The following is a 27,884-nucleotide window of genomic DNA, read 5'->3' on the forward strand; positions in this document are numbered from 1 at the left end:
ATTAGGGAGTGCCCTTCTGCACAGTGTGCCTAACCATAGAACCCTGAGGAAACAGTGTGTAATGAAAACAGCACAAGCCTCGACACAAGGAAGCATCATCGCAATGCCTGCTCTGCCACTCTCCTGCCAAATGGCCTTCAGCAACTTAAGTCATCTCTCTTTGAGCTTCTGTTTTCTAATTTCTAAGAAACTGACCTAACCTACAGAATTGTTATGAAGATGAGAACATACCACACTCAGCCAATGCTGTTTCTTACAATGACCAGAAATAAAGCTTTAGAAACTAAAATGTGGCAAATATATACATATATATACACACACACACACATATATATGAATAAAAAAATCACAATTGAAAGAATGTGGTAAAAAGCAAATGAGCTCTGCAATTCATCTGTAAGTTCTTTTGGTTTAAAATTTCATTTTAATTTTGGCACAACATTAGCAATCCATTGAAAATATTCTGAAATAACTCATATTCAGAGTTATTAAAGAAAGTTGATGGGTTTCACGCGCACGCTCGCACACGCACACACACATACATCCACCCACCCCTGTAGGTTGTGCGTTTTAGCAGACCTAAATGTAAACTTCTGGAATCCAAAATAAACTCCAAGTTGGTGATATCTAAAATAAACCCCAGTATGTTACTGTCTGCAAAAAAGAACTGTGAGAAAGTCTGTTCAGAGGATAATGATAGTGACTCAAATCCAGCTTGGAAGCGAGGCCTTCTGTGGGAGATAGAAGATGAGGGGTAATGTGGGGTGATGTCCTGACAACAGCAAGTCAGAGTGTCACTCCAAATGAAGCTCATTAATTCTTTTTGCCCCAAAGCCTGAACCTTATCATTGTCCCTCTCACAAGAGGCTTTGCTGGAGGCACCATGCCTCTTCTCTGCAGAGTTCTTTAACTCGCTCAAGACACTTCAATTTTGCAAGTTGAGTTGAGGACACCTGGTAATGAATGATTCAAGACACACAGGTGGCCCAGGACTGGGCCTGGCAGGCATATTCCTGGAACAGCGCCCCCGTGAGGATCCTATATGCAGAGGGAGAGCAAGCCAGTAGTTAGATTCTTGCTTAGTCAATTATGCATAATGGCTGTCAGTCAAGTTCTCCTGTTTGTGTCCTCATGGAACCTGGGGAGGGGAGGAACCAAGGCTGTGATGTGCTCAAGGGTAGCACTCTTACTTTAGTGGAAGCAGCTGCAGCCCAAGACTTGCAGGCTGAGTCTTCTCTCTGCAAACAGAAAATTCTGTTTGTTGTCATATACAGAACGAACTCCTTAGCGAGACTACAATAAGATCTTCATGATGCTCATTTGTCTCTCAGCCTGAATTTCCTGCAAATTTTCTACATGCATGGGGTGCTTCAACAATGGAGGGTGACTGGTAAAGGTTGAATTGTGTCCCCAGAAATTCATATGTTGAAGTCTTAACACTAAATACCTCAGAATAGGACCGTATTTGGAGACAGGGTCATTATATTTAATGATATATTTAGTTATGATGGGGTTGTACTGGAGTAGAGTAGGCCTCCAATCCAAGACTATGGTGTCTTTATAAGGAGGGGAAATTTAGACACAGAGACACCCACACAAAGAGAATACTACGTGAAGATGAAGGGGGCAAGGATTGGGGTGATGCTCCTAACACGTTAAGAAATACAGAAGATTAAAGACACATGCACACGTATGTTTATTGCGGCACTATTCACAATAGCAAAGACTTGGAATCAACCCAAATGTCCATCAGTGACAGACTGGATTAAGAAAATGTGGCACATATACACCATGGAATACCATGCAGCCATAAAAAAGGATGAGTTTGTGTCCTTTGTAGGGACATGGATGCAGCTGGAAACCATCATTCTCAGCAAACTATCGCAAGAACAGAAAACCAAACACCGCATGTTCTCACTCATAGGAGGGAACTGAACAATGAGATCACTTGGACTCAGGAAGGGGAACATCACACACTAGGGCCTATCACGAGGATTGGGGAGGTGGGAGGGGGGAGGGATTGCATTGGGAGTTATACCTGATGTAAATGACGAGTTGATGGGTGCTGACGAGTTGATGGGTGCAGCACACCGACATGGCACAAGTATACATATGTAACAAACCTGCACGTTATGCACATGTACCCTAGAACTTAAAGTATAATAAAAAAAAAAAAAAGAAAGAAAAAGAAATACAGAAGATTGCCAGAAAAATCATCAGAAGCCAGGGATGAGGCACGTAACTGATTTTCCCTCAACATCTTCATAAGGAGCCAACCTTACTGACACCTTGATCTGGAACTTCTGGCCTCTGGAACTGTGAAAAATACAATTCTGTTATTTAAGCCACCCAATCTGTGGTCCTTTGTGATGGCAGCCCTAGCAAATTAACAGAATTATTTTGGCCTCCAAAAAGGGATATTCTCAAATTCTAGCATTTGCACGTGTGTTTTCAGATCAGCAGAGAGTTTAGGGAACAAGGTTTAGAGCCAGACAGAAGTGGCTGTGATTTCTAGCTTGACCACTTTCTGATTGTGTCATTCTAAACAAAACACTTTGGAGCATCTGCTTGGAAATTTTGAATCACAGTGGTTAACATTATGGCCTTGGGCTTCACAAAGATCTGGTTACACATTCCAGCCATTCACCCGCTGAGTAGCCCAGATATGTTGCTTTTCCTGAGTGTGTTCTTGTTCTTACAAACAGTATAATACTTACTTTCCAGGAGGCTTGTGAGGATTCAATGTCATAATGCACAGACATCTCAAACTTGCTGCTATGGCATCATCACTACTCATAAGGAGGAAGCAGGGATTATGTTCTCCTGGGATTCATTTCTCTTCTGTTTTATCTGGACTATTATGTTTATCCTGCAGATTCCATAGAAGGGCGTCCTTCTCAAGAAAGTCTTGCCAGTCTGGTCAGCTGTGACCTATCATCTCACAATGGCTTGTTCCTAAGAAGTGCGTGCACCCACACTCATGCCCACACATGGACACTCATATTAACCTGTTTTTAAGTAGCTTATGTACATACATACTCTCTCTGCTAGACCATGTCTTTTGAGGCAGAGATTTTTTTCATTTCCATATATTAGCTTTGTACAGAATAGGTTTTCATTAAATAAATATATGATGAATCGATAAATGAATGAATAAATGAATAGCAAGTTTCCAAGTAAGTTTCAGGAGGGAGTTCTATTTTTCTATTCTTTTCCAAATATCCGTGGCTGTTTCTTCCGCTGCTGCTGCTGTATGGCACCCTACAGAAGGAAAATTTGAAAAGAGATGCCTTCCAGGGGTGGGAAAGACACTGGTCAGAAGAACCAAAGTGGACTCTGGGTAATGTATCCCTTACAGGTGGCTAGATCTTTTACGTTACAGTACTCTACCTTTATGAAACAGTCTTGTAAATGCTATCTAATTTAAATACCACATCATTTTACTAGATAAGCCAGAAGGATATTACTTCTCTATGTACCAGTGAGGAAACTGAGGCATATAACTTCTCCAGAATAACATAAGCTAATCAGAGACAGAGCCAAGTCAAGAACACAGTCTTCTAAGATGGCCTCTTTTTTGACTTTTCATCTTACTAAAACTTGCTGACTTTGATTTCATAGGGCTGATTTCTAAAATAAGGACTTAATTAGGCTTCTAACTGAGACCGTCCAATAGATGTCTTAGTAAAAGTCATCATGTGTGGGTTCTGAGGACTGGTTTTCTGGGAACAATATGCCCTTCGAAGATAGGAACCTAAACATAACTCATTCAAGTGGTGGATGAAACCTCCAGGGCTGTAAAGCAAGATTCTAGAGCAGAACATCAGGTCAAGAGTAACAGATACTTCCATGAAATCCTTATGATGGTCCTAGCTCTGAATTATTAATTGGTTGATAATTTTCTTATCTCTCTGAGTCTCAGGATTCTTATCTGCAAAATGGAAATATTATCTACTGTAATTCAGAGTTCATGACAATCGATTGTGATACTGAAAATGAAGAGTACCCCAAAAGTCTGTGGCAAATATGTAAAAGACTATTAACCTTGTCTTAGTAACATTAGGTTCTAAAAATCAACAAATACAACTAAAATTGTATAAGCTGAAATGACTCCCCAAAATCTTTTGAGAGAGTACAAAATTAAACACTATTATTTTTTTATCCACCTAACACAATAAGCTTTCCCCCCTGTATACATACAAATTGGTCTCTGTTTCCTTGAGCCATAGAAGACATTGTTAATTTTCTTCTAAGGAATGTGTGAAAGAGGAAAAAATATGAATATTTACTACAAGAATCAGACAACTGAAGCAACAGCACATTCCTCTCTTACTTGTCACACCCAATCAAGGACATATTGAGAGAAACAGAGAAATGAGGGGGAGAATCACCTGTGCTCTATTCATTGTCATATTCCATCTCTCTCCCCCTTCATTATCATTATTATCAATATCATGATTATTATCCTGTCATTTGCCAGCATGCATAGTTTAATCATATAAATCATATGTGTGTATGATGCGAGATCATGGTGTTTAGAAATCAGAAGCCCTCAGTTGTAACTGAAGTGAATACTGTGAGATGAGCCTCCAGTCATTATTCAAAATGCAGTGACTCAGTGCTTCCCATTTTAGATCGCACAGCCCAACCCCACCTAAGATATGAATCCTAAGGTTTATAAATTCCGTCGTGTTTTAGCTTCCCTGAGATTTTTGACTCAGCTTCCTGCCCTGCCCTCATCACGTTCTAGTGACATTCCAGTGGCTGTTAGGGAAGACAAAGTATAGGATCTGAGAAGAGCAGAGTCCAAGGTAGGAATTCGCAGGGGTGGATAACTCCCATCTTGGTGGTTGTGCCAGCCTGTTCCATATTTAACACACAATGCATGGGACTTGCAGGTTGTGTGTGTGTGTGTGTGTGTGTGTGTGTGTGTCCTTTAAATACACTTAGTTGTATTCATAATCTGAATATAAAGAACTAGCAAACATCTGAACTGAGCTTCTTTGGACCAAGCTAAGACTCAAAGCAATTTTCCTTTTAGTGATTTCAGAATAGACACTGATCAGGTTAACTTCTGCAGACCCTTCCCCACCTTGGGGTGGTAGAGTTTCAGTGGGTAGCAGTTAGAGCTCGGGACATACTAGTAAACCAAGGTAGGTGCCAGGCTCTGCTCAAAAGCCGCCACTGAGAAGAGTTTTCCCCAAAACCACTTTTCTCAACACTGGGCTCTTCCTTCCCCACTCTTTTCACAGGATTCCTGTTTGCTATTTCAGAGATACTATGGTTCTTATAGACAGTGGCAGCAGGCTCCCAAATCTTCTTCTTGCTTTTATTCTCAGCATACTCCAATTTATCTCCCACACTGTAGCCAGAGGTAGCTTTTAAATTGTAAATTTGACAAAGTAATTTACTGCCTAAAACCTGTCAGTGTCTACCAGTTACCTTCAAGACAGCATTCAAAATCCTTAAGAAGCCTTTCAAATCACTTGGCAAGCCAACCCAAACAACCGTCACGCTTTATCTCTTACCACACCTTCAGAGAGTGCTGCCAGATTAAATTAGAAACAGAGAGGAGGCCAAAAAAAAAAAAAAAATGGCAAGAACATATAAAAAACAATTTCCTCTGCTTTCTCTAACTATATGGAACTCACATATAATCTATGTTAAAGCCATTGCCTCTTCACCGCAGTTCTGTTAAAGAAGAAAACCCTAAACATCTGACTTTTCACTAGATCATCAACATTTAAAGATGGGAAAGACACAAAGCAGATTTTCTACACCTTTCGTGAAGACCTACACCTCCTTAGTCTTTAGGAATCCAACTTTTTAAAAAATCTGATTTAAAGGTGACCGGGCTACCTGCCCTTGTTTCTATTTTTCAGAGTCCTTCAGAAAATCTGTGTTAGGTTCAGTAAGCATGTAATGAACACTGAGGCTTTCGTGCCAACGTATTACTGGTGCTGTAATGGATTCTGAGTGAAATTCTGATCTACTTTATCCAGTGTGAGTGAGTGACGGTGTTACATAGTGCAACAGTATCTATGTTTCTCTGCAAAAGGCAATCAGTCATCAGCTTAAACTCAATTTGGCTAGTGCACATTCAATTAAAAAAAAAGTGGTCCCTGAGTCTCACTACCTTCCTAGAGAGAATCAAGTCACAGAGAGAGAGAGAGAGAGAGAGAGAGAGAGAGAGAGATACATATACACAGAAGATTGGCAGCTACTGTATATAAACCATTTGGAAAACACCATATTGGCAGACCGTCTGCAGATATGCAGCTGACAAAGCGGGCGGTTGTTGAACTGTAATAACCAAATAAGCAGAAATGAGACACTTTCTGTAAATAATATCATTAAGCACCAGATAGATGATTATGCTCAAGTGAAATGCACAGTGCATACTTTTTATTTAATACTGAAAGCATTTCCAATTACTTTCCATCAATGTTCTCATAAAATCTTACGTATTATAGTAGATGTATGTAATCTGCTAAGTGATTTGAAAGTAAAATATCTGATCCAGACTCCAGAAACTAGAGTGGCCAGGCCAGATACACAGAAGAACTTCTACTTTTGCCTGGAGGATGAGATAATATTGCACGTTTCATTCATTTAATTCATTCAACAAATGTGTGTCAAACCTGTAATATATGGCAAGTACATTCCTCGGTGCTGAGGATATATTACTAAGTGAATCAGAAAATAATCAAATTGATATCATAACAGGGCTGACAGATAATTATGAGGCCAAGATTTACAAGAACAAGATAATTTCTGTGATAAGTACTATAAAGAAAATGAAGCAGGGTATAACAAAGAAAGTGGTGACAGCTAATTTAGATAACAGAGGCAGGGAAGGACAATTGATAAAATAGCATATCAAAAGCCATGGAATGAAGATGCTGCTTAGAATATCAAGACCAAGAGAGCCAGAGACGCCCACACCCCCAAAATTTCTTGCCAACCCAAAATGAAAAGGAGTAACCGTGATTTCCTATTTCACAAGAAGGTACAGAAAAATAGCTAAAAGAATAGAGCCAGGAGACTTGAAAAAAATATAATAATGGCAAGTAACTTAACATGTCTACCATACAATAGACAGTTCCAAAGAAGTTTTCAAGCATTTTCTTGTTTCTCCTCATACTGGGAATGTCAAGGAGGTTGCTAATATTATTCTTACTTTACTGGTAAGGAAAATGAAGCTCTGAGTTTGATTTTTCCTTGGGTTACACAGCTAACCAATGGCAAGGCAAAGTCTAAAACAAGAGGAAGCAAACTACTACCAGCAGGCTCAATCCAATTGGCCACCTGCTTTTGAACACAAAGTTTTAAGGGAACACAGCTGCACTCATTCATTTGCCTCCTGTCTATGGCTGCTTTCACGCTAAAACAGCAGAGATGAGGAACTGCAACAGAGATGGTAGGTATTGCCATGCCTACATTATTTACTACCTGACTCTTTTTTTTTTTTTTTTTTTGCCAATCCTTGATCAAGAACAAAAGTTTTCTAATTTTGAGTATAATTTACCTTCCTGTACATGACACTGTATGAACCTATTTCACGTTTTCATTATCTTGATCCCTAATTGGAAGATTGAGTCCTGGAGGAAAAGAGCATATTTTCAGTGTTGTATCCTGGAAAAATAAAATGCATTTAGTAAACATTTATTGTCATCACTTGATTTACATTAAAACAAAAGACAACCAAGTCACAAATTTATGTATACATTAAAAATTTTTTAGCAAATCTAGCTATTCTTTTATATTCTACTTATTTCCTAGTGCATCCAGATTACATTTTCAGCACTCAAAAGAAGGACCAGTCCATATTTGCATAATGAAAATCACAGACAAAATTCTTAATCAATGTGTCATTTGTTTTAAGTACGGTTTCTCAGTGATACAGGAGGAAATAGATGAGAATGGAAAATTAAAGAAAATAACTTAATTTCATGTCTTAGAAAAAAATTAGTTGACCTTTGAGTATTCAGTTTCTTCACCAGGACATTACTTTAAGCATTTCACAAAATATGATTACTAGTAAAAACTTTGAGTTTATCATTAGTTATTTCATTCATTCATGAAACATAATTAAATGCTACTCTGGCTATTTATTGTTGTATAATACATTTCCTCATAACTTAAGGCTTAAAGTAATCATAATTCTTTATTAGTGTCTCTCAAAATTCTGGGGTTTATGTTCAACTTGGTGTTTCTTACTTTTTGTGCATTTTTAGCTAGACAGTGAGTAGTACTGAAGTTATGCCAAAAGCCTCTATAACACATGCCTGCTTGTTGACATTGACTACTGGTGGGGATCAAAACTAGGAATGGAACACTTACCTGTGGACTTAACCAGGTAACTGGTGTGTCCTTAAAAAAAGGTACCTGGGTTTCAATATTCACTATCCCAGGAGCAGGAAGTCAAAGTGACTAAGTTCTTGTAGCCTGGGCCTGAAAGCTGTCAGAGGGTCCCTTTGGCTGTAATCTATTAGAAGCACAGTCACAGAGCCCAGTTTCAAGGGAACATAGACCTCATTCCTCAATAGGAGAAATACCAAAGAATATCACAGTAAGTTTTTAAAACCACCAGAGGCTGGCCACCAACTTCAAATTATGAACATTTCTCCAAAATGCAAAATATACTCATTCTCAAGATCTCTTAACAATTTTTTTTTTTTTTTTTTTTTTTTTGAGACGGAGACTCGCTCTGCCACCCAGGCTGGAGTGCAGTGGCCGGATCTCAGCTCACTGCAAGCTCCGCCTCCCGGGTTCACGCCATTCTCCTGCCTCAGCCTCCCGAGTAGCTGGGACTACAGGCGCCCGCCACTTCACCTGGCTAGTTTTTTGTATTTTTTAGTAGAGACGGGGTTTCACCGTGTTAGCCCGGATGGTCTTGATCTCCTGACCCCGTGATCCGCCCGTCTCGGCCTCCCAAAGTGCTGGGATTACAGGCTTGAGCCATCACGCCCAGCCTCTTAACAATTTAATAGCATATTGGTGTCAGACTCATCCTCAAGGTTCAAATATTTTTATTTAAATTAGTTTCTTAAAGTGCAGATCCTTGGCTTCTGGTTTCTCTCAATCTAAAAATGTATAAACTGGAGACAAGTTATCTGACCACTGCCCCCATCCCTGCTCCACACTACACTCAAAATCGAATTGTGGAACAGATTCAGAATAACTGCTACTGACCCTGTCTTAGAAAAAGAGAAAACAGAAAGCACAAATAGTTACTGGTCCATAGCAATTCTGAAATCCAGCCAGACACATGTTCTGTAGGGCCCTTTACTCCTTCATAACAGTGATTCTCTCAAACTTTGGCTCTGTGCTCAAAGTTCGTGGTTCCTTCCTATTAGTCATTCATCATTTTTCATAAGAAAATTGACTTTGCAACGAGTAAGACTTCTCAACCTGCTTCCCAACACCCTTTTCATTTTATACAGCCTCTATTTCTTTTCTTCCAAGTAGGTGGTGCTTCCACCAGAAATTTATTTTAAAATCTTTGCGAATTTTTTTTACTCTTATGTGGGTTCACTCCATTAGACTTAGCCAAATCACAAAGCTCTTTTAGGAAAGTTCTTCTCCACCTTGAGTTTCTTGTGAAGCTGCTGTTAGAAAATAAATTTTTGGAAGCCCTCTTGTTTAATGGAAAGGACCTGTGAGGTGTCACCTTAAAATCCTCAGAGGCTTTTTTATTTGTTTGAAAGTTTTCATGAGCCACTGCTTAAATTATTATCAGGTGACAGAACATCCTACCCTGTATTTGATCTTTGACCTAAGCCGTGTGTAATTTTAGAATCATTTGCTGTCTGGAGAGACTGGGAATTGAAAACAGCTTTAATTTAAAACACAGCAAGCCCTGAATGCTTTTTATTTAGCATTTTACCAACACACTGACTGGAAATCTTAACTAGATCCTTGAGATCTTTAGCTGCATTTCCTAATTATGACATTAACACAAGTGACAGTATTGGCAGACTTTCTGCCACCACACAAGTATCCTCTTTCCTCCAGCTTCCAGAAACATTATCCCATTTTTACTTTCCTCTAAGCCCTGTATGACAGCCCTCTTGAAATATTTTAGGCTTTTACTAGCAGCCTCCTCAAGGTCTTTCTATCTCCTCCCCATTGCTCAATCTCAAAGCCAATGTCAATTTTTAAAAATTATGGTAGCATACCACATTTAGTTTTGTAATTTATTCCAAATATCTATTTTTATAACGAATTATCCCCAAGTTAACGTTTCAGTTTCAGCCAGACAGTTGCTAAGTTCAAGACATTGCAAAGGTCTCTGCACTTTCATGTCTAGCAGGTGATCCACTGGTACTTCAGCTGGAACTAATAGGTGGATCATTTATACACAGCCTCACCATGTAGCTTGGACTTTCTTCCAGCATAGCTGAGTTCTAAGAGCAAATATTCCAAGAAGCAGGAAGTGAAAGGTGCCTTTCCTTAGGCCTTGACTCCCAAAACAGGCACAGTGTTACTTCTGCCATATTCTATTCGTCAAGAAATAGCAGATCACAGATTCAAATGGAGGTTACATAGACATCACTGCATGTCACATAATTTGGAGGCTGACTTTTTTAAACTTTCACAAGTTGCAACCATCTTTCAGAAACTAGTTTATGTACTTTTAGATGTTATAAAAAATAATCAAGGCATGCAGCATCTCTTTGAGATTGTAGTCTAAGATAGTTTTGTTTTGTTTTTATCATGTCAAGTTAATTAAGCTATACCTTTCCAGAATCCCCTTCCTTATACAAATCCAGATTAAGTTTGACACAAGGAAAATTAATCATGATATAGAATGTGGAAGTGAAAGAGCCATTAGTATCCAACAAATGTTGATTTCTGGTGACAAAAACATTGCATGTTTCATGTTATTGCTGAGGTTGTTGCTGTTGTGGGACAGTAGCTGGGCTTGGAGTAGCTCCATCACCTTTGCTGGATTTCCTCTTTCATCTTCTCTAAGTCTCAAACCAGATGAGAATTTAGCCTTGTGGCAAAGGACATCATCTTCTTTTTATGGCCAATTGCATTGCTGATGTTGGAGGCAGTGAAGATGTGGGTTCCTGTTTCCTTCCGAGGTTCTTGTTTTCTTTCCAGATTCCAGTTGTTCCTTTATGTTCCCAGTTTCACTTTTATATATTTTTCCTGACTGCTGGCTTTACTGACCTTCAATGACTTTAGGTCTACCGCCAGATGCTGAAGGAACAACTTTCCTTAGACTTCTTCACCTCCCACAAGTATGTGTGGCTTACCTCCAAAATCAATCCTCTACTTCATATTTCTTATAGTAGGGCTGCTTACCTGGTAGAAACCAAACTAACTCAGGCAGAGAATGATGAGTAAATTATTACATTTATAATACAGAATAATATGCAAGATATGTAAATGAGTAACTAACTATAGGATGAGCAAAGCTTTCACAGAAGTGACATTTTATCTGGGTCCTTTTCATTTTTCCCAATGCAGAAAAGTCAGGGCATAGTATTCAAGGTAAAACAAACAACATTGATTCCACTGACTTTCAAGTAATTGACTTTAAATAAATCACCTTTATTGACTGTAGCTGGTACTTCCTTCAATCGTATACTTTGATTGTCACTAGACTTTTTCTGTTTAAACAGCATATGAACTTCCGTTTGATCAGGAAAGCCTTGGGATCTGTAAAACCTTAGTCACAACTCCTCCTTCTGATTTTTTTTTCAAACATCTCTATCGAAAGCTGTTATTTATTCCCGGCCATGACATGGCCAGGATAGAGAAATCTTAATAACTTCCTAGTTCTTCCTGAGCTGGCTCTCTGTGACTTTGCTTGATTACCCTATTTGTAGTGCATTCCCAGAACTTCAGGCACACCATGCACAAATGTGTGTGTCTTTATAAAGCACTTTCTCAAAGGGAGCATCAATCATTGCTCAAGCCAAATATAGAGTGCTGCTGTTATGGAAGAGTTATTTATGAAATTGACATCCCTGGGTTTCAGCCTCCATTATGTCTCAACAAAACTGTTGGACTTGGAGCAACTCATATAATTACCATATGCCTCAATTTCCACAACTGTAAAATAGATAATATTATCCTTAACGAATGCTGTTAGGGTTGTTGGTGATGGTGTTGGTTGAATTAAAATGAATTTGAATAAATTAATTAATTTTAAATTAAAGATTAAATAAAATGTATCCTTTTGTTCAGTATCAGCCTTTGTTTCTATCCCATTCGTGTTGGGAAGTAAGAACACTGCAACCTAATAGTCTGGAATTTTACTCTTTAATCTCAGAGTTTTATTTCTTCCAGTGCTACTGAGGATTAGAAAGAATGTATATAACACAACTCAGATAGTGTCTAATGAATTCATTATAGGTGCTCCACGTCAGAGATCCAGTTGGATCTGATGTAAGTTTGAGATGGTTTAAGATGATTTAATATGATAGAAGGAGTTACTCCAGGGAATCTAGGAACACTGATACACTGTCTTGGTTACCTGCTTCTTTCTACAAACTATTGCTCTAAATAATAAGGCAAATAAAAGGCAGAACAACACTTTACCAGTAGCTGGATCTCTGTCCCAAACAGGAGATCATAGTGAGGTCTGATGCACTGTGTGGAGACAGAGTTTATTGAGAATTAAGACCAGGGTAGCTTCATTCTCTCTAAGCTTAAACTTGAAACTCACCATCCAAAGTATTTCACAGGGCAGTGATGGAAACAAAAGTGAATACAGAGAAGTAGAAATCATGGGAGAGTGTACTTTTGCCCATATTAACTCTAGACTGGCCTATGCTTTCCCATATACAACCGTAAACCTGAATCCAGCATTTACTTAGAAGAATAAAGAAAGTGTACAAAGAAAGAGATGCCTGATATGGCTGGAACACTGTACTATTACTTCTCTGGCATGTGGAAACAAAAGTTCAGAGAAAAACCATACATAAATGTATTCCAACTTATATATATATATAAAAATATATACTTTCAAGTGTGTATATATATATACACACACATACTTTAAAGCTATTCCTTAGGGAAATAAAGCCCATTCAGAGGTCCCAGTTTAGGAAATCTTCCCGCACTGGTATCAGGAAAGAGGATAGTGGAAATTGTGTATTTAACCATGACTTATTAATAACATTATTTCATGAGTAGTTATCTTCATTCAGTATTCATTTTACTTATTTGTTTTTCCTTGGTGAAACGGATTAAGACACTTTGGTGTTCATTCTAGTTCTGATATTAGGTAGCTGAGCTACCTTAAACAAGGTTTCTCTCTAGCACTCAATTTCTACATCCATAAATAGAAGGTGTGAACCAGATAATTTGTTGTTTCCTTCTCAGAGCTAACATTCTGGTAGATAATCTAGTTACCTAGCTTCCTGTAAAGTACTTTTAAAAATTAAAAGTATGTGCTTTTATTCTCTAGGAAATAGTTTTGCACCCCACTCTTTAGTTTAAAAATCTCTGCGGCATGATTTTTCTTTTAACAGACACAAAATCTTGGTGATTTTGCAAAAGTTAAAAATAGAGTCTCTTTGAAAATAGGAGAGTCACGTTGTTTATAAATAGCAGGTCTTCAACTCTGCAGCGTATTCGGTCAGAAAGAGCAGTTTAAACTGAAATGCAGAGTAAAAATAAAACTACTTAACTAGTTTTGCAAGAGTCTAGCTAAGAGATTTAGATTTCCTGCATTAGCTAAAGAAAGGCATGGAGATGAAAAATTGAGGATTACCAGACTTACTGTGAACAGGAAGGTGCATCTTTAATAATTGCCTATTTTATAAAGAGGAGAATGAGGCTTAGAGGAATTATTTTTTAGGACTGTGCCCAGAAAAGTGGGAGGCTTGGATGAGAATCTGCTTGATTAGCTCTTTCCATTCCATCATCCCCACTTCTGAGACAATCGTGGAGCACACTGCTTATCCAACCACATTCTTCTCACTCAGTTAACCCTAAACTAAAATATGAGACTGAAGGCAGGAGGATCTGTTATCACTGAAGCATGTCTGCAGAGAGGTACCCCATAGATTAATCAATTAGATAAAATGTATTCATCAGAGACTTTATGCATGGTGTTGTGAAATAAACTTTATGCAAAATGCAGTCTTTGGTGCCAGGATGCCTACACACTGTTAAGGCAAGATCTTATCAAATTAAATGTCAGAAATATATAGTGCCCAAAGAAATACATAATATTAATTTCTAAGCATTCACCTTGTATCTGGCAGGTGGTATTCCATGAGAATTTTATTTTATTTCCTTTTTGCTTTTCTGAATATGTGTGACTTTTACAAATGTTATGAAATGCACAATATAAATTATCCAAGGAGCAGTTTTCTTAGATACAGATATAATCAACTTCAGACAAAAAAGGTATGGTTGCCTGACTCTTTTGGTGAATTAGTTTGTGGTATTTTCAATAGACTTTAATGTTTAGAGAAATTTTAGATTTACAGAAAATTTGAGTAAAAAGTCCAAAGTGTTCCCATATATATTCTCACACCCATCCCCTCAGTATCCCCTGATATTAATATATTGCATTGATATGGTACATCTGCTGTAAATGATGGACCAATATTGTGTTAGATAGAGTTTACTATTGGTGTTGTACATCTATGCTTTTTGAAAAATGTAAGATGACATGTATCCTCCATTATAGTATCATCAGAATAGTTTCATTGCCCTAAACATATCCTGCACTCTACCTCCTCTTCATACCTCCCTCTCTCCCCTGACCTCTGGCAATCACTAATTACTTTAACTGTATTCATAATTTTGCTTTTTCCAGGATGTCATATAGTTAGAATCATACAATGTCCTTTTCAGAATGTTTTCTTTAACTTGGCAGTATGCATTTAATGTTTTCCCATGTCTTTTTGTGGCTTCATAGCTCATTACCCTTTATCTCTGGATAATATTCCATTGTATGGATGTACCACATACATTAATTCATATATTGAAAATCATCTTGGTTACTTCCAAGTTTGGAAAATAAAAGTAAAATTGCCATAAACATATGTGTGCAAGTTTTTGTGTGGACATAAGTTTTCAACTCATTTGAGTGAAACTCAAGGAGCTAAATTGCTGGATTGCATGGTAAGAGTTTCTTTAGTTTTATAAGAAACTGACAAACTTTCTTCTAAAGTAGTTGCCATTCTGCATTTGCACCAACAATGAATGAGAATTCCTATTGTTCCACATCCTGAGCTACAATTGGTGGTGTCAGTGTTTTGAACATAAGCCATTCTAGTAGGGATATCATGGTATCTTATTTTAATTTGCAATTCCCTGATGATATATGATGTTGAGCATCTTTTAATTTGTTTTTTTTTTTTTTTTTTTGTCATCTGTATATCAGTGAGCTGCCTGTTCCCCATTTTTAAGTGGGTTGTTTAATTTTTTATTGTTGAGTTTCAAAGAGTTCTTGCTATAATTTGATTACTACTCCTTTTTATGTAATATGCGTTTTCAAATATTTTCCAGTTTTTAGTTCATCTTTCTATTCTCTTAACAGTTTATCTTGCAGAATAGAAGTTTTAAACAATTTACTGAAGTCCAACTTATAATGATTTTTTTCTTTCATGGATTATGCTTCTAATGTTGTATCTAAAAAAGTCAGGACCACATCTTAGGTCATCTAGTTTTTCTCTACTGTTATCTTCTGGAATTTACAATTTTTCATTTTACATTTAGGTCTATGATTGATTTTGAGTTAATTTTTATGAAAGATAGAAGATCTGTATCTAGATTCTTTTTTTTTTCCTATACGTGGATGCCCAGTTGTTTCAGCACCACTTTATTTATTATTATTATTATTATTATTATTATTATTATTTTAAGACAAGGTCTTTCTCTGTCACCCAGGCTGGATTGCAATGGCACAATCACAGCCCACAGCAGCTTTGAACTCCTGGACTCAAGTGGTCTTCTCATCTCAGCCTCCCAAGCAACTAGGACTACAGGTATGTGCCCCCACACCCAGCTATTTTTGTTTGTTTGTTTTTGCAGAGATGGCATCTTGCTATGTTGGAAACCATCCCAGACCAGGTGTGCATGTGTGTGTGTGTGTGTGTGTGTGTGTGTGTGTGTGTGTAGGGTGGGAGGGTGTTCAAATGTATTCTGGAGAGCTGGGAGTACCAAGGGTTCATAGGACTGCTATACTACTTTGTATAATCCAAAGGGAGGAAAGTCTCCAACAATGAAAACGCAAGGTACATGGGCAGAGTTAACGAAGCATCACATTGGCCAAAGGAATGATAAGAAAATGAATTTGCTGTTGCATATGAGGGCAATGGTTTGTAAGGTAAAAAGCGTAAGAGAATATCCCACTGCTTTTGTAGGCAGTAGCACTCTTCCTGACCTTGTTTTTCACTGTTGCCCTTTCAAAAATCCCACAAGAGGGACTGCCTCAGAGAATTCACCCATGTATTCATTCATCCAATAACTCTTTTTGTGGGCCACATTATACTCTGCCTACTATTCTAGATGCTGGGGGATATATGTGTGAAAAAGGTAGTAGAAGTTCTTCTTCCAAAGCACCATATACTGCTCCACACTGTAAACTTCTTTAAATGCTTTTGTCCTACCATTGCTTCAATAAGCAATTCAAATTTCCTTCTCTTGTTTACTGACACAAATATTCCTTTAAACCACCTGCCATCCCTGTGTTCTTCTTAACCACTGGTATCTTAATTCAGTTTTCTCCTTTGACTCAAGAACATCTGAAACATTGTTTTCTATCCTCAACATCATGAAACCCTAAACATACAGGTTCCTGTCTTGCTGCTGGAGTGGGACATTTGGATTAGTATGTGACATATTGTACAAATGCAACTAATGCATTTACCTTTGAGTTTTCTGCTGGTTTTAAAGATTAAACATATTTCAGTTCCAGGAGAAAACGGAATGAAGTGTCATGAGAAAGGTAGGGTCATTCTGTGAATTGATCCTCTGGGGGAAAGGGCTGTGATATGGTTTAGCTGTGCCTGTACCCAAATCTCATCTTGAATTGTAACTCCCACAATTCCCATGTGGGAGGTAATCGAATCATGGGGATGGATCTTTCCTGTGCTGTTGTTGTGATAGTGAATAAGTCTCATGAGATCTGGTGGCTTAAAAATGAGGGTTCCCTGCACAAGCTCTCTCTTTGCCTGCTGCCATCCACATAAGATGTGACTTGCTCCTCCTTGCCTTCTGCCATGATTGTGAGGCCTCCCCAGCCATGTGGAACTGTGAGTCCAGTTAAACCTCTTTCTATTTTAAATTGCCCAGTTCTGGGTATCTCTTTATCAGTAGTTTGAAAACATACTAATACAGGGTGCTTCATGAAATGGAATGAAGGGAACTTCTAGAGAAGCCTATGCAGGACCTGGAGCAAGTGCCTCACACCCAGGACATCACACAAAGAGGGGAGGCTGGGAACGTTGTCAAGGCAAGAAACTACTGTGGACCAAGCATTTTAACTGCAGTTTTTCCTTAACTGAATTATCAAAATAGCATGGAGATATAGCTGTTGCTGTCCTTCACTAAGGCTCAAGAACACCAGGTAATTTCCCCAGGGTTACGTGGTTCTTTGTTGGCAGAGCTGGAATTCAAACGGAGGTCCGTTCTCTATGGTTTTAAGCTTTTAGTCTTTCTGTTGCTACACACTGCCTCTCAAAGGTGGCAAGACATCCAGAACAGAGCTTCTATTTCAGTTTGTAAAATAACACACTATCGCAGGTTCTGTTGCTGCTCTGCTCACCTCCCTTGTCACTAATCATCTCAGCACCTGCCAACAGTCTCTCACTGCAGGCAGGTAGGGCTCTCTACCTGAGGGCTTTTTCTTAGCCTTCACTATAAGATGGAATTACTGAGGGTTGCTGCTTTGGGAGTGTCCCCCTACTACTGACAGATACAAATTCAAGGACAAGAAGCCCAACTTCCTCAATCCCCGGGTAGAATAACTCTGTGATAAGCTCTACGGAGTTCCCTGGCATAGTTGAACTCAAGTTGTCCACACATTAACTCAAGTTCTAATCTCCTTCAAAACACACCTTTTATTTGCTTCTTACCTCGATTTATCTACCTTCCTCCTTCCCTTACTAGTGCTTCCTGGGATCATCTCCCAAATTCCTAGACACACCCTTTGACTCAAATCCTAGTCTCAGGAGCCAATTCTGTATAAACCCAAATAGAAATACACTTTTTACCTTAGACATAATGAATGCAGGAGAAAAATTTGACAGATGGTAAAAGATCTTTAAAATTAAAGGTATCCCTGCCTATAGATGAGCTTCTCATTCTGTCTCGTGCTTTTATTTTTCACTGCTTTTCCTTATGATTAGCATACTTTTGATAACATGAAAGCATTCCTCTTTTGTATCAAAGGAAATACAATCAAAAAGTGTTTGAGGCAGCGCTAGGTTGGGATTTAAAGAGTGAAAGGCTAAAACAGTCCCTGACAGATTCCTGATTGTGTTCCTGAGTTACACTTTGCTGAAAGAATGGGTCTACCATGGGAACACTCAGCGGACAGTAACCATGGAGGGCCTGGATGTACCAACATGCTCCCACCATGATCTGGTTCAAGGTCAGGCACATCTGGTAGAGACGCAAGAATGTGTTTCTCAACGTATCTTTACATAGAATACAGGATCACAAACCATCACTTCTTGGAGTTTGTCCTGTGGACCTCATTGTCCATAGCTAAACACTTTCAACAGTCATTCTATTGTGAGTCTTTTCATAGTAATATTTTTTGGAGGGTAGGAGAGGGCCCATCAGTCATGCTAATTAGCTACCATCTTAACCTGCAGTAATAGTGATGCATGGAAATACGGGTTGGCAGTGAGTCTGAGAAATGTGTCCAAAAAGAACAAGCTGACTGTGTCAGGGTTGGGATTAAGGGTAGGGGCTTAGTACCTGAAAAGTAAAAGCGCAGCCTCTTAACAATAAATTTTAAACCTAGACATCCTAATAGAGGAGGCTGCTGATAATGTTAGGACTTGCTCTCATGAGAGAGGGATAGGAGTAGCATAAGTACATTCCATCGGGGTTGTAATTAATTCAGTAAGTTGTGGGATGGATAGAATCTATCAAGAAGCAGCAGGGGAGCGAGCTAAGATGAGTTGGGTAAAACAGAGGAACTGGTGTGAACAGTCTCTGATGACCCTACTCTCCTATTTTGGAAGGCAGTGAGGAGAGAGCCACTGAGCAGGGGTGACAAATCTTTTGAGGAAGAGATGCTAATTCTAGCTCTATGCAACTAGAAGATGTTTCTTAACCTCTCTGCACCTGAATTTTCCAGGCTGTCAAGCAGGAATCTTAGTATGTGACACAACTATTATGGGAATTAAAATGAGATACTGTTTATCTAATTCATGGAACATCATAGACAATAAATAGCAGTTCCTTTATTATTACACACAATAACCATTCTTGTGGAATTGAATAAAACCCTTCTTACATGAGTTGATTAAAAGATTCAATTTTTTGGCTGATATACAGAATATCCTCTGAAGATGCTTTAAAAAAAACTGAAATGAGAAAGCAGTCATTGTTGTGCTCAGAATTTATTAATGCATACAGTCAACTATGCCAGACAAAATGCTTGGCTCCCAATAGTGCTTACCATTGTAGACAAGATTATTCCGTCACAGAGGCAGAAGGCTCAGTTAGGGGAAATATGTCTCATTCAAAAAAAAAAAATGGAATAATTTGATAAAGTACCTTTCAGTCGTGGAAAGGAACAGAGACCTCAGTTTGTCTGTTGTACCATAGATCTCATGGAAAGAGGGTTCCAAAAGAAATAAACCTGAAATTTACAGATAAAATCAATAGAGACACCTGAAAAGTGCAAGATGACCCCGGAGAACACCTTCGTTCTGGGAGGATGCATCTCATCTCATCTCTCTGCAGACTCAGCCCAGCCCTTGGTGTCACATTCTTCAAGTGATGGCATCAACAACATTCATTTTTCTCTCCCTGCTTCTTTTGAGTCTTGTGTCAACACACGGTAGCTGGTGAATCTCCTCATTATGTTTCTTAATTTCAATAAGAATGTATCCGGTCCAACTCCTGAGAGCATCTACATTCATTGCATTCTGTGGGGAAGGAGAAGTCAATCTTTCTATATTGATTTCTATGAAAATGAAGCATGAAGCTAGAAGTACTTTTTTTGGCAGAAAATGATTTTACAAATACAACTCTCTGCCTAAATATACTGAAAGAATAAGGATCTCTAATTAGTTTTCTAATGCAATTGTGTTCTTATAATATAGGTTCCCACTCTCAAAAGAGTAATTACAAAAATAATTGTATTGAGAAATGAGGTAGCTCTTTGCAGGTAAGGAGGTTCCTCTTTTACTGAATGTCAATCACTAGATATGCTCTCTTTTTAGAAAGAGATCAAAAATAGAAAAGAGAAAAAGTAACAAACAACAACAAAAAACAAAGAAATAAAAACAAAACAAAAAGCTGTTCTGTGGTACTATGCATGGTTTGTTTAAGAAAAGGCCTCCAGGAAGGCTCTCAATTGAAGTTCATTGAAAGTTTAATTGAAGTTATTAAATTACGGCTTTTGGCAAAAAAATAAAAAATAAAAAAGATTGAGCAGTAATTTTTGAATAATATATAAGCAGATTTCTCTCTCTCTTTTAGTGATTAGATTTACCATGTTCACTCTCAGCCTCTTTATAAAAAGGCATAGACATGCCACTTTGAAAATAGGGGTGGATGTTTGTTCATTTCAAGAAAAGGTTCACAGAGGATATTAACTGTCCAAAGATACTAAATTGCTACTAAAAATCATAAAACTACATTAAGACACATTTGATTATGTTTACGTGTACACGTCTCTCTACATATGTATTTATTTATACACATATATATATGAAATATATGTGAGTGTATATATATATATATATGAAATATATGTGAGTATGATAGAAAATTTTACATTTTACATTCTTCAAACCGAGGCAAAGACATCATCTTCACTGACATTGTTTAGGGGAAAGCTAAACTCTTTCTTCTTGCACAAATCTTTTCTTTCTTCCTCAGGTAGGAAATACATTTGAACTTGAATTCCTGAACTGCCAGAGCACGTTCCACTGTCAGACCGTGCTGAACATTCATGGTTACATAATTCCTGAACATCTATTTGTGTGTGAATAATTCAAAGTGCTTTTGAAGAAATGCTCATAAATGCTTAATGAACAAGAAAATATTTGTGAAGGGTAAATCTGAGAGATGGGATGGAGAGGCTCATGCATTCGCTCACAGTTTGGAAGCCAGTAATTAATCAGAGATGACTGGAATGAAAGTAGTGTAGCTACATGTGAGGTTGCCACCTCCCATTCACGCCCTTACGTTTGTGTGGTAAGAAAGAAAGCACGTGATAAAAACGGGCTCTTGCGTATTTTCTTACTCAGTCTTTGGCCCTTTATCATATCTCAGGACTGGAAATCCTGCTTTAAAGAAAAGCAACTTTAGGAATTGACTGTGTGGATACGTGGGGAAAAGCATTCTAGTCCAAGGACCGAAACTTAGGTGTTGCATTTTATTTGAAAAATCATTATTTTCTTTTTATTTGTTTATTTTGGTAAAAGTCCCATTAATTCCAGATTTACCTTCTATAAGTGTGTACATTTCTGGGGGTCCTGGTGTCTGTCAGGTCGTATGTGCACAAAAAATCTTTGTATAGTCGAAATCGGAGTCAAAGCATAATGGCTTTACCTTTCTAAATCTTCTTCATTTTCCTTTTTCTCTTTCATTCCAACTAGAAAGCAGCTAAGATAATTATAAACTTGAGTCTCTAGTTTCCCGCTGAACCACACTGACTCTCAAGATTATAGATGTTCTTCTTCGTCACCTTAAAATGCTTCCTCACGTACATTACCTAATTTCATTTTTACAGTAACATTTTCAGTTGTGTGTGAACAGCCATTTCTATAGATTAAATATATGTAGGTCTGACAGGTTTGCTCAACCACTAATTGGAAGAGTTGAATTTGAAACCATATCTTTGATTTTAAATCAATATAATTTCTCAGATGCTGTTTCATCATGAGGAAGTAGGCATAAAAGGGATAAAATTATTACATATAACTTTGCTGGCATTTAGCAAATATGTAGTAGATGATAATGTTATTATTATTTTGCTGGTAGTAATGCAGTATGTGGCTCTGGCTAATGAGGAGTTATATATACTAGAATTTCAAAATAATCAACAAAGTCTGTTAATTAAAAAATAAACTTTGTTTAGAGGCTATGACTAACTTCATTATCAGAGAATTAGAGAAGGTATTAACCCCAGCTCTAATGTAATGCCCACTTAAGTGAGTATAACTCAGTAAAACTGAAGAATCACAGCAAGATGGTCGGGAAATCATTCTCGACCCCAGTTATAATTCAGAAGGGGATAGTATGAGGGAGTGGAGACATTTGAGCAGATGCAGGGAACAAACATTTTATGAATAATAAGGGAGAGACTTTCCATCAATGCTAAGTCCTGAAAGTCATCTTTTTCTAACCAAAGCCAGAGGCGTTGGTAACACTCCCACAGAGGACATTTTGAAGAAAGCAATCTCAGAATTTCTGCAGAAGACTTGTTCACATAGAAGGAGTGCCATACCTTCATTATTTCCAGAATGTGTGAACTAGCAAATAAAACAAAAATAGCAAATTTTAATTGTGAGACATTGCAAAATTGGTCACAAAAATCTTTTCATGTCTGCAGCACACTCTCTTGTGCTATGTGGCAGTGCAAATCACCTCCATGAAGGTATCCCGTAAAACTGAGTTGGCCGTGTGACTTCCTTTCGTCAGCAGGGCTTCAGCAAAATGCTTGAAGCAGAGACTTAGGGAGTACTGTTGCATTGAGGCTATCCTCTTGGCTGTTCTTGGAACCCTAAGGTTGCCCTATGAAAGAGCTCAAGCTAGCCTATTGGAGCCAGGAAGCCAGACTGAGGAGAACCAAGGCATCCCAGCTGACAGCCAGGCAGTTGCCAGATGTATGAGAGAGACGATCTCAGGTGCAGACATCAGCTTGTCTCACAGCTTACCACAGACGCGTGGGAGACCAGATCAGAAGAAATATCTGTGCAGCCTCCAGTATTGTGAGATGCAGAAAATGGCTGTTGCTTTACATCTCTAAGTTTTGTGTTAGTTGTAATGCATCATAAGCTAATACATATAATGCAAAGTACTGAGACCGCATGAAGACTGAGCCAGCAAGGTCTTTATAAAAAGATATTAGAGAAATTTCAGGTAGAATGATTGCGAAAGTGTCATGTTTAGTTAGGACACTGGGCAGCGGCTGGATCCAGAAAATCTATTCTTTGTGGTGGGTAATGTTGCACCACTTGTTAGAGAGAGAGCTGAATAAGTTCCTCATGCTTAAACTCTGCTCCTTAGGATGAACAGCCTCTCTGACCTCTCAACTGCAGTTTCTTCATCTATAAAAGAAAAATATAAAGCCTTTTTTCCCCCTTATATTGTCAACTGCTTACTACGCCATCTGGGATCCCAGGAAGGCTCGATAAAATTATGGCTGTTTTAGTTTTGATGATTATAATAATGCATTCTGGTGTAAGAATTCTACTCTCAAAACCAGAACTTCCTTTCAGAAGCTACGTGGGCTCTGGATCATGATTGGACACACGCTGCACAGTCAGGATTTACGTGTTCTGATAGATTGAAGAGTTTGAAAAGCACCATCACAGGGCAGGAGACTGGGAATCGGGAAGCAAGAAAACAAAGATTTAAGGCTAATGATTTAACGGGGCGGGGATTCATATGAACACCAGTCATGCATTGAAGCAATGCTTATTTGTTTCCTTGTAACTTGAAGTTCCACTAAGTAGGTTTAGAGAATTAGGAACAAAGCCACTGAAATTTGATTAGTCTAATATGTTTACTTTTTTTCAAAGGATTCTCTTATTGTCCATAGAAATTTTCCCTTAAAGTTCTACATTCGGGGATTAATTTAATATAATGAAGTAATATTTATCTGTTAAAGAAATGTACTATAGATGGATAGACGGATAGATCCTGGAAACTTATTTTAACAGCACTTTTATAAACTTAAATAAGCAAGAAAATAAATAAGCTCGATTTTCTCCCAGACACGTACTTAATGGTTAAAAAGAGTCATGAGACTTTTGCTTCTAACCAAATAATAATCTAGATCTATTTTAAAAAGAAAAAAGAAAATGAAAGAAACAGTGTTCTACGCAACATGAAAGTGATGTGAAAAAAATCTTTAGAAATACATTTATATGAATAAACAAGATTGTAAGAAAGTACTAGAAATCCTCAGGGCTCAAAATGATGTAGAATTCTCACTCATGAGTAATAAATTGTCAGTGAAGCTCGCAGATGCCCTACAAGTGTTGCATAATCCCTGCTCATCTTGAGCCTTCTTTACAATACAACACATCGAAGGGACACAAGGCAAGACCCTAGGCTTGTGAAAGGGGAGCAGCTGGCACAGAAAGGCTGAGAATAGGACCCCATAAACCCAGGACTTTATGGAACCCCATTCTCAGTGAACATCCAGACAACAGAAAATCTAACCTTGATGTCCGTATGAGTTATCTTCAGGAATAAATGGAAGAGAAAGCAGAATAATTTTTCTACAGTTTCCTAGAGAAAAAATTTCAAACTTTTGGAAAAATATGATGCCAAGAAGACCTCCTAAATAATAACAAGCATAAAATGGTAAGCAAAAGACTGATAAATGCAATTACATGGAATATTAAAATTTACTTGATCAAAATTAACTATTAACAAAAATAGTGGAGAAAGAAAAAGAAAACGTGGAACAGTTACCACACTTACAGACTTTACAAATGATTTTTGAAATCAGTAAAAAAATAAAAATAAAAATTACCTAATAGAAAAACAGCCAAAAAACATGAACTATGTTTTAGCAAAATGCAAGCTGCTAAAAAATGAAAATATGCCAGGCAATAAATAAATAAATAGCTAAAATGATCCATTTCAATAGTAATCTGGAAAAAACAAGTTACAAACCACAGTAAAATAATATTTTAGGCTGGGCATGGTGGCTAATGTCTGTAATCTCAACACTTTGGGAGGCAGAGAAAGGAGGATCCCTTGAGCCCAGGTGTTTGAAACCAGCCTAGGCAACATAGGGAGACCCTGTCCTAACGAAAGATTTAAAAAAATCCCTGAGAAATTGCCACATTGTCCTCTCCAATGTTTGAACCAATCTACATTGCCACCAACAGTGCAAAGGCATTCCTATTTCTCCACAGCCTCTACAGCGACTACTGTTTCTTCACTGGTTAATAATCACCATTCTTACTGGCGTGAGATGGTATCTCATTATGGTTTTGATTTGCATTTCTCTAATGATCAGTGGTGATGAGCTTTTTTTCATATGTTTGTTGGTCACATAATTGTCTTCTTTTGAGAAGTGTCTGTTCAGATTCTTTGCCCAATTTTCAACGTAGTTGTTTGTTTCATTTCTTGTAAATTTGTTTAAGTTTTTTGTAGTTTCTGGATATTAGACCTTGTCAGATGGATAGGTTGCAAAAATTTTCTCCCATTCTGTAGGTTGCCTATTCATGCTGATGCTAGTTTCTTTTGCTGTGCAGAAGCCCTTTAGTTCAATTAGATCCCATTTGTACATTTTGGCTGTTGTTGCAATTGCTTTTGGTGTTTTAGTCATGAAGTCTTTGTCCATACCTATGTCCTGAATGGTACTGCCTAGATTTTCATCTAGGGTTTTTATGATTTTGAGTTTTATGGAGTTGTTTTTTGTATAAAGTGTAAGGAAGGGGTCCAATACCATTAGACCCAGCAATGCCATTACTGTGTATATACCCAAAGGTGTATAAATCATTCTTTTGTAAAGCACATGTATGTTTATTGCAGCACTATTTACAACAGCAAAGACATGCAACCAACCTAAATGCCCATCAATGAGACTGGATAAAGAAAATGTGGTACCTATGCATCATCAGATACTATGTAGTCATAAAAAGGAATGAGATCATGTCCCATGGAGGGAAATGGATGCAGCTAGAAGCCATCATCCTCAGAAAACTAACACAGGAACAAAAAACCAAACACTACATGTTCTCACTCATAAGTGGGAGTTGAACAATGAGAACACATGGATACAGGGAGAGGAACAACATACATCAGGGCCCGTTGTGGGGGTTGGGAGAAAGGGAAGGGAGAGCATTAGGACAAGTACCTAATGCATGTGGGAATTAAAACCTAGATAGCAATTTGATAGTTACAGCAAACCACCATGGCACATGTATACCTATGGAACAAACCTGCACCTTCTGCACATGTATTCCAAAACTTAAAGTAAAACAAAATTTTTTAAAAAAATTAAAAAGAAATAGCCAGGTATGGTGATGTGCCGAGTATTCCCAGCTACTTGGGAAGATGAGATGGGAGGATTGCTTGAGCCAGGAGGTCGAGGCTGCAGTAAGCAAGTTTTCACCATTGCCTTCCAGCCTGGGTGACAGAGAGTCATCTTGTCTCAAAAACAAACAAAAAACGAAATAACATTTTGTAACTTCTAAATTGGCAATAAAGTTAAAAGTCTGACAATTCCAAAGTTTAGCAAACATGTGGGAAAATGGGAGCCCTTCAACACTAGTGGTATCAGTATAATTGGTAAAACTACTTTGGAAAGTGATTCAACGTTACCTATAGATGTTTAAGCAAACATACGATGATTAGCAATTTTACTCCTGGATAAACTTTGCTTCCTGTGTCATGAGAAATATGTATAAGAATGTCCTTGTTCGTATCATTGGTAATAATAAACTTGAAGATTATTTAGTATGAAAATGGAGCCAAAGTCTGGAAATAGACACAAAAGGGACTACCATATGGCAATAAAAGTAATTAATTAGATCTGCATGTATTGGCATGAACTAATCAAAATATTGAATGAAACAAAGTAAACTACAGAATAAATCTAGAATGATAGTTAAATGAAGTTCATGACCACATAAACCTAAATGACATGTCATAACCATGGATAGAGAATAAGGGATCACATTGAACTTAGAATTTATGCCTTCATGGAAAGCATGGGAGTGAGATGAGGATGGAGAGCTTAGGACCTTCAACTCTATTGATGATACTTGATCTCTTGAATGGTGATGACATTCATATGTCTATGACATTGTCCTTCATAAAGATTTCCTGCTTATGAAATATTGTATCATCAATCTTTTATAAAACGACTTGAAAGGCACACACCAATTATACCAAAATCATACTGTCATTACCTCCAAGGAGGGGAAAAAGAATGGGATGTGCAGGTAGCAGGCAAGGAAAAGTAACTCTGTGTCATTTAAATATAAAAGTTTGGTCCTTAGCTCAGTCCCTCCTCATCTAAACATAATTCTTAGGTGATTTCATCTACTTTAGTGCTTTAAATACAATTTATTTTACAGTGAATTAAAAATCGATATTTCCTGCCTGGTGTCTCCCTGGAATTCCAGCCTCAGATGTCTAGCTGCTTATTCACCATCTCCTCTTAGATTTGTAATAGGTATTTCAATTTTAACATGTCCAGAGAACACGCGGCAATGTTTCTCTGCAAAGGGCTTGGTAATCAGTCTTCCCTGTTTCATGACGGACATCACCAACTGGTCAACTGCTGTGCCAACAACGAGGAGTTACATGATTTATGGTCTGTTTCTCTCTCTGTGGTCTTACCTCACCCAATCCATCAGTAACACGTTAAATTCTAGTTCCAAAACCCACAAATTCATTCATTTCTCTAAGTCTTCACTCTTACCACTGTAAACTAAGTTACCATCATCTTTTGCCTGGACCACTGCAAGAGTCTCCTGACTATTCTGTCTGCCTCCAAAATTGCCCTCCCATAGGCCATTCTT

The sequence above is a fragment of the Papio anubis genome, chromosome 3 (assembly GCF_008728515.1).
Source record: "Papio anubis isolate 15944 chromosome 3, Panubis1.0, whole genome shotgun sequence".
Classification (NCBI taxonomy): domain Eukaryota; kingdom Metazoa; phylum Chordata; class Mammalia; order Primates; family Cercopithecidae; genus Papio; species Papio anubis.